The 7,542-nt window shown below is 38.3% G+C and overlaps 1 pseudogene; it reads left to right on the top strand.

The window, feature by feature from the left end:
* The first annotated feature begins 736 nt into the window (after positions 1 to 736).
* The window catches only part of LOC138442993 (UDP-glucuronosyltransferase 2A3-like), a 58,756-nt pseudogene continuing 51,950 nt past the window's right edge, over positions 737 to 7,542 (top strand).

Below are 7,542 nucleotides of genomic sequence, written 5' to 3'. Positions count from 1 at the left end.
AACATGACCCAGAATATAGCATCCAAGGCTCTCCAAAGTGTCCTACTTTAACTAATATTTCCTTTTCCTGCACAGCTCTGTGTTAGCCTATGACTATATATATGGAACTGATATCTGTATATTTAAATGACCATGACTTACATATCATTCATCTTTTTCTCCTTTTCTTCCATACACTTTCAGAACCCTTTTTCTGTAATCTTTGCTTCTGGACTCAGTTGAAATGTTCCCTCTATTTTGAAGTTATATCTTCTGGGGCTCTGAAACACTATACCTTTGTACAGTATTTAGTATATTTCTCTTATATCATGTGATATATGTACTTTATTTGCATGTTAGCATATGACCAATCTTAAGAGAAACACATATTTTTATGTTTCCTCATTTATTAATTAAGTTCCATAAAACATGTTATTTAGTAGACTTACCAAATGAATTTTTATGCTTTAAAATTGTCAATTAAGAATATCATTTTTCTATTTTAACCTATTTAAAGCAAGCTACTAGAATGTCAAAATTATTTCCTCCAAAATGTATACTTATTACATATCTATTCCTGAATAAATACTATACAATACTGTGCCAATTAACAACTGTCAAAGTTCTCTGCATGTAAGTGCCATTTCCGAACTCCAGAAATTAACTTTTAACGTGATCTATGTCTAAATTTCCACTTCACTTCTGGGCCTAGCAAACATTCATCCTTTGCAGAGCAGTGTGTGAGGGAGCTGCTGTTATGGCATCTGAGAAGTGGGTTTCAGCAATTCCATTGCTGCAGCTCTGCTATACTGGCTGTGGATTCTGTGAGAAAGCTTTGGTGTGGCCCCTGACATGAGCCACTGGCTCAATCTGAAGGTTATTCTGGAGAAACTCATGGAAAGAGGCCATGAAGTGACTGTGTTGGTGTCCCCACAAAATTGTATCATTGACTATAGCAAGCCTTCCACCATGAACTTCAAGATTCTCCCCATGCCACAGGACAGAGAAGCTAATGAAAATAGACTAAATGACTTTTTAGACCTATCAGTTAATGTCATGCCTTCATTGTCACCTTGGCAATCAGCAAAATCTGCAAGATTTTTTGTTGTTGTTGTTCAAATGAGTGGATATTTAAAACTTGTCTGTGAGAGTGTTGTTTACAACTGGAAAATCTTGAAGAAACTCCAGGACACCAACTATAATGTTATGATTATAGACCCTATGATGCCCTGTGGAGAGCTGATTGTTGAGATTTTAGGAAACCCTTCTGTATACACACTAAGGCATTCCATGGGTGGCACAATGGAGAAATACTGTGGGCAAATTCCATCCTAACCTTCCTACATGCCTGTTGACATGGCAGGACTAACATACAAAAAGACCTTTATGCAAAGGGTAAAAAATTTAATGCTTTCCATTTTCTTTGACTTCTGGCTCCAACCACATGACACTCAGCTTTGGGACTAGTTTTAAAGTGAAGTGTTAGGTAAGAGACTCTGCTTTTCATTCTAAAGTAGTTATCAGAAAAAGCTAAGGAGGTTTAAGAAAAGTCTAGGAAGATGAAAGGAATATATTTTTAAACCTGTCACTTCCCCCCAAATTCCACAATTAATATCAATGAACTGTGGCTCAACAATTAATTGGGAAAGGGAAGCAAGAAATGTCTTGCTGTGTTTCCTCTTTCTTTACAGTCATCTATCTTGTAGAATACTTCAATACCTAAACGATTGTTACCAAAACAAAATAAATATAAAACTTGCTGCTGCTGCTGCCGCTAAGTCACTTCAGTTGTGTCTGACTCTGTGCAGTCCCATAGATGGCAGCCCACCAGGCTCCTCCGTCCCTGGGATTCTCCAGGCAAGAACACTGGAGTGGGTTGCCATTTCCTTCTCCAATGCATGAAAGTGAAAAGGGAAAGGGAAGTCGCTCAGTCGTGTTCGACTCTTAGCGACCCGATGGACTGCAGCCCATGAGGCTCCTCCACCCATGGGATTTTCCAGGCAAGAGTACTGGAGTGGGGTGCCATTGCCTTCTCCGATGAAACTTGCTAATAAGGGTCAATCCAATGAAAGATGTATTTTTTGTCACATGCAGAATATCACAAGTAAGTCTAATACACTGAGCTTTTCAGCAGTAAAGAATCTCCCTGCAATGCAGAAGATGCAGGAATTGCAGGTTCAATCCCTGGATCAGGAATATATCCCAGAGGAAGAAATGGCAACCCACACTAGTCTTCTTATTAGGAAAATTCCATGCACAGAGAAGCCTGCTGGGCTATAGTCCACAGGGTTGCAAAGATTCAGACACAACCAAGCAACTGAGTACAAACACACAGCGAGTTTTCATAGGGGAGGACATTGGACTTCTGCTTAGCTCAGTTCAGTTGCTCAGTTGTGTCCAACTCTTTGTGACCCCATGGACTGCAGCACACCAGGCCTTCCTGTCCATCACCAGCTCCTGGAGTTTACTCAAACTCATGTCCATTGAGTCAGTGAAGCCATCCAATCATCTCATCCTCTGTTGTCCCCTTCTCCCGCCCTCAATCTTTCCCAGCATCAGGGTCTTTTCCAATGAGCCAGTTCTTCGCATCAGGTGGCCCAAGTGCTGGAGTTTCAGCTTCAACATCAGTCTTTTCAATGAACATTCAGGACTGATTTCCTTTAGGATGGACTAGTAGGATCTCCTTGCAGTCCAAGGGAATGCTCAGCAAAGGGAGTGTAATGTTTGTTAAATGAGGAAGATAATCTCCTTACCTAATTCCAGTAATGAACTGAAAGGGATTAAATTTGTTATTTGAATTTTTCTCTACAATTTTTGAAAATCACACATTACTAGAATTAAAATTTATACCATCATTCTGTTTGCCCATGGTACCCTCTATTCCTATGTCTCTCTTAAATTTGGGTTGAAAATGTAGTAAGTCGTATGTGAACTGCTTCATCATAGCTGGTCATATTGAAAAGTTTCCTAGTATGTTATACTCTTGTGTGGATGCTCAATCACTTTAGTCATGTCTGACTCTTTGTAACCCAATGGACTGTAGCCCACAGGCTTCTCTGTCCATGGGGTTCTCCTGGCAAGAATACTAGAGTCTGTTTTCGTGCCCTCCTCCGGAGGATATTCCCAACCTAGGAATAAAATCCATGTCTCTTGAATCTCCTGCATTTTAGGTGGATTCTTTATTTACCCAGTGAGCCACCTGGGAAGCCTGTTATACTTCTTAGGGGAGTATGATACAGAAACATAAAAAATTAAGTATAAACTTGAAAGAGTTTATAGCTCTAAGTGTTAAAAAGAGCTTATTTTTCACTACAGTAGTTACATATATTCTATTTGCAATTGTTTGCCTTTCCTAATAAAGAATCATTTTCTTTTGCCATTTTCACATATCTAGGTTATATCTGATTCCATCAACTGAGGCTGGCTTTCATTCCAAATTCTTTTTTTTTTTTTTTAATAAAGTATAGTTGATTTATAAGGTTGTGTTAATTTTTGCTGTATAGCCAAATGATTTAGTTTTACATAGTATACATTTTTTTGTATTCTTTTTCATTATAATTTATCTTACGAAATTGAATATATTTCTCAGTGCTTCACAGGGCTTCCCTTGTAGCTCAGTCGGTAAAGAATCTGCCTGCAGTGCAGGAGACCTGGGTTCGATCCTTGGGTAGGGAAGATCCCCTGGAGAAGGGAATGGTCAACTCACTCCAGTTTTCTTGCCTGGAAAATTGCATGGACAGAGGAGCCTAGTGGGCTACAGTCGATGGGATCACACAGAGTCAGGCACGACTGAGTGACTAACACACACACCTCTTTAAAGGACCTACCTTCAAATACTCTCAGACTTCAATATATGAATATTAGAGGAACATAATTCAGTCCATAATTTTGATTTTTAATAGATACATTGTTTAATTGAGCTAAGATTAAAAAAATGCTTAAAAATCCTTAGCTTTACACATGATTTTGAATTTACAGTACATTTATTTCACAATAAATAATATAACAACCAATAAGCACTTCCTGGTATAGACAGTGAGTTAGGTACCTTATTCAAGGTAAATAAGACCAGGGCCTTGACCTCAATTCTTCTTTCAGAAATACATGTAAACACAGAATTAGAAATATATTCTGATAATTAGAGATACTGTCCTAGTTCCACTCAATAGTTTTCTGGGATATTTGTTGTATTACTCATTAATATAGGGAAGGTATATGATTCTGTTGGGCTTCCCTGGTGGCTCAGCGGTAAAGCGTCTGCCTGCAATGCGGGAGACCCGGGTTCGATTCCTGGGTTGGGAAGATCCCCTGGAGAAGGAAATGGCAATCCACTCCAGCACTCTTGCCAGGAAAATCCCATGGATGGAGGAGCCTGATAGGCTACAGTTCATGGGGTCGCAAAGAGTCGGACACGACTGAGTGACTTCACTTCACTTCACTTCATATGATTCTGTATGGATATATATTATGAAACAAATATAGTACTTAGTAACAATTGGAAAATTTTAACTCTGTTATCTCTAACAGATCTTTCTTTTACTGTAAGCACTGTGCTTCCCTGATAGCACAGGCAGTAAAGAATCCACCTACAATGCTGGAAACCAAGGCTCGCTTCCTGAGTTGGGAAGATCCCCTGGAGAAGGGAATGGCAATCCCCTCCAGTATTCTTTCTTGGAGAATTCCATGGACAGAGGAGTCTGGTGGGCCACAGTCCATGGGGTCACAAAGAGTCAGACATGACTGAACATCTAACACTTTCACACCATCATTGATTTTCATTGCTGTACTCTATCATGTTCTTTATTAAGCAATTCTGAATGCACTATGAGTATCATTTCATTCTTGATATAATGATAAACATAGCTAACATAAATTGCTAAAAAAATTGAATAGACAAAAGCATATGTAATCAATGATAATCAGCTTCATGTTTTTCCTATATAAGAAGTTTTAACTTTTCTTGATTTTCATCAAGATATTGTCTATGTATTATTAATATATATATATATTCTTCTTTATCTAATCATCTTTATCTATTTTTTCACTTAATATGGATTTGATATATTTACTCACAACATATTAAAATCTACATTGTTCTTTAAATTGATGCAGCAATATTCATATGAATGGATATAACAGATCATTGAATTGATCTAATGGTAAAGCCCATACTTACATTTTCCAACTCTGGTGTTACCAAAATAAATTGTTGCCCTAAACTCATTGTACATATATCTCAGCCACAATGCCCTCTAACATTTTTGAACCATATAGCTCTTATCCTCAGACTTTTACATATGTGTGTTAGTCACTTAGTCGTGTTCAACTCTGAGACCTCATGGACTGTGGCCCACCAGGCTCCTCTGTTCATGCAATTCTCCAGAGAACACTGGAGTGTGTTGCCATTTCCTTCTCAGGAGATGTTTCCAACCCAGGGATTGAACCCTGGTCTCTTGTGTTGCAGGCAGACTCTTTACCATCTGAGCCACCAGGGAAGCCCAATTATTTCATTTTCTTATGGGCTGTTTATCTTTTTGATCTCTAACTGGTCTGGTCTGGCATTTAGGGAATTTAAAGCCTTTTGTTAATGACATGTATTACAAACATCTTTTTAACTCATTAATTGACTTTGAAATTGTTACCTAATTTATATCAACAAAATATTTTATAAATATTTTAAAGTATAATACATGTGATTTCAGATTTTAGAAATATCAAACCAATACAAAGTGAAAAAACACAAGTATATAGTTGAAATATACGAGGAAATAAACTTCTATATATCCTATAAACAAGTTAAGAAATAGTTTGTTTTCTTAACAAGCTATTTCTTGTTTCTTAACAAGTTTAAGAACACCTTTCTTCCAATAGGAACTACCAGACTGAATTTTGTGAACATTTGCTTAGAAATTTTATGTCTATCATTATATGTGATTTCCTCAACACTCTACTGTTTAGATTTTCTAAAATACTATACAAGTGGAATCATAGATGTGCTACTTATGCTGAATACTCTTAAAGATGCAATCATGTGTTTTCTTAATTTTTTAAGCTCTACGGATAGTGCTCTGTTGTGTGATTATAACATGACATTCTGTGCATGGACAACTATTTACAGTATTTTAGATGACGTGACTATTATCAACATTCCTGTATATTCCTCTGTTGTAGAAGAGAAATAGTACCAATAGGATATAAACTGTATATTTATATTTATATTTTCCCCTACTAGATAATTTTGGAGTTTTCTCCAAAGAAATTATAGCCTAACCAAATATATACAGATTTTTGCCGTAGCCAATACAGCATTTTAGTCCTCATTGTGCCACATCAGTCAGTTCAGTTTAGTTCAGTGGCTCATTCATGTCCGACTCTTTGCAGCCCCCTTGAATGACAGCATGCCAGGGCTGCCTGTCCATCACAAACTCCCAGAGTTAACCCTAACTCACGTCCATCGAGTCGGTGATGCCATCCAGCCATCTCATCCTTTGTCATCCACTTCTCCTCCTGCCCTCCATCTTTCCCAGCATCAGGGTCTTTTCCAATGAGTCAGCACTTCACATCAGGTGGCCAAAGTATTGGAGTTTCAGCTTCAGCATCAGTCCTGCCAATGAACACCCAGGACTGATCTCCTTTAGGATGGACTAATTGGATCTCCTTGCCGTTCAAGGAACTCTCAAGAGTCTTCTCCAACACCACAGTTCAAAACCATCAATTCTTTGGTGCTCAGCTTTCTTCACAGTTCAGCTCTCACATCCATACATGACCTCTAGAAAAACCATAGCCTTGACTAGATGGACCTTTGTCGGCAAAATAATGTCTCTGCTTTTTAATATACTATCTAGGTTGGTCATAACTTTCCTTCCAAGGAGAAGCATCTTTTAATTTCATGGCTGCAATCACCATCTGCGGTGATTTTGGAGGACTCCCCCCCCCCAAAAAAAAAAGTCTGACACTGTTTCCATTGTTTACCTATCTATTTGCCATGAAGTGATGGGACCAGATACCATGATCTTAGTTTTCTGTATGTTCAGCTTTAAGCCAACTTTTAAACTCTCCTCTTTCACTCTCCTCTTTCACTTTCATCAAGAGGCTTTCTAGTTCCTCTTCACTTTCTGCCACAAAGGTGGTGTCATCTGCATATTTGAGGTTATTGATATTTCTCCTGGCAATCTTGATTCCAGCTTGTGCTTCTTCCAGTCCAGCGTTTCTCATGATGTACTGCGCATAGAAGTTAAATAAGCAGGGTGGCAATATACAGCCTTGATGTACTCCTTTTCCTATTTGGAACCAGTCTATTGTTACATGTCCAGTTCTAACTGTTGCTTCCTGACCTGCATATAGGTTTCTCAAGAGGAAGGTCAGTTGGTCTGGTATTCCCATCTCTTTCAGAATTTTCCAGTGTTTATTGTGATCCACACAGTCAAAGGCTTTGGCATAGTCAATGAAGCAGAAATAGATGTTTTTTCTGGAACTCTCTTGCTTTTTCCATGATCCAGTGGATGTTGGCAATTTGATCTCTGGTTCCTCTGCCTTTTCTAAAACCAGCTTAAACATCTGGAA

Source organism: Ovis canadensis, chromosome 6 (genome assembly GCF_042477335.2).
Source record: "Ovis canadensis isolate MfBH-ARS-UI-01 breed Bighorn chromosome 6, ARS-UI_OviCan_v2, whole genome shotgun sequence".
Lineage (NCBI taxonomy): Eukaryota > Metazoa > Chordata > Mammalia > Artiodactyla > Bovidae > Ovis > Ovis canadensis.
This window is presented reverse-complemented; position numbering and strand designations above follow the sequence as displayed.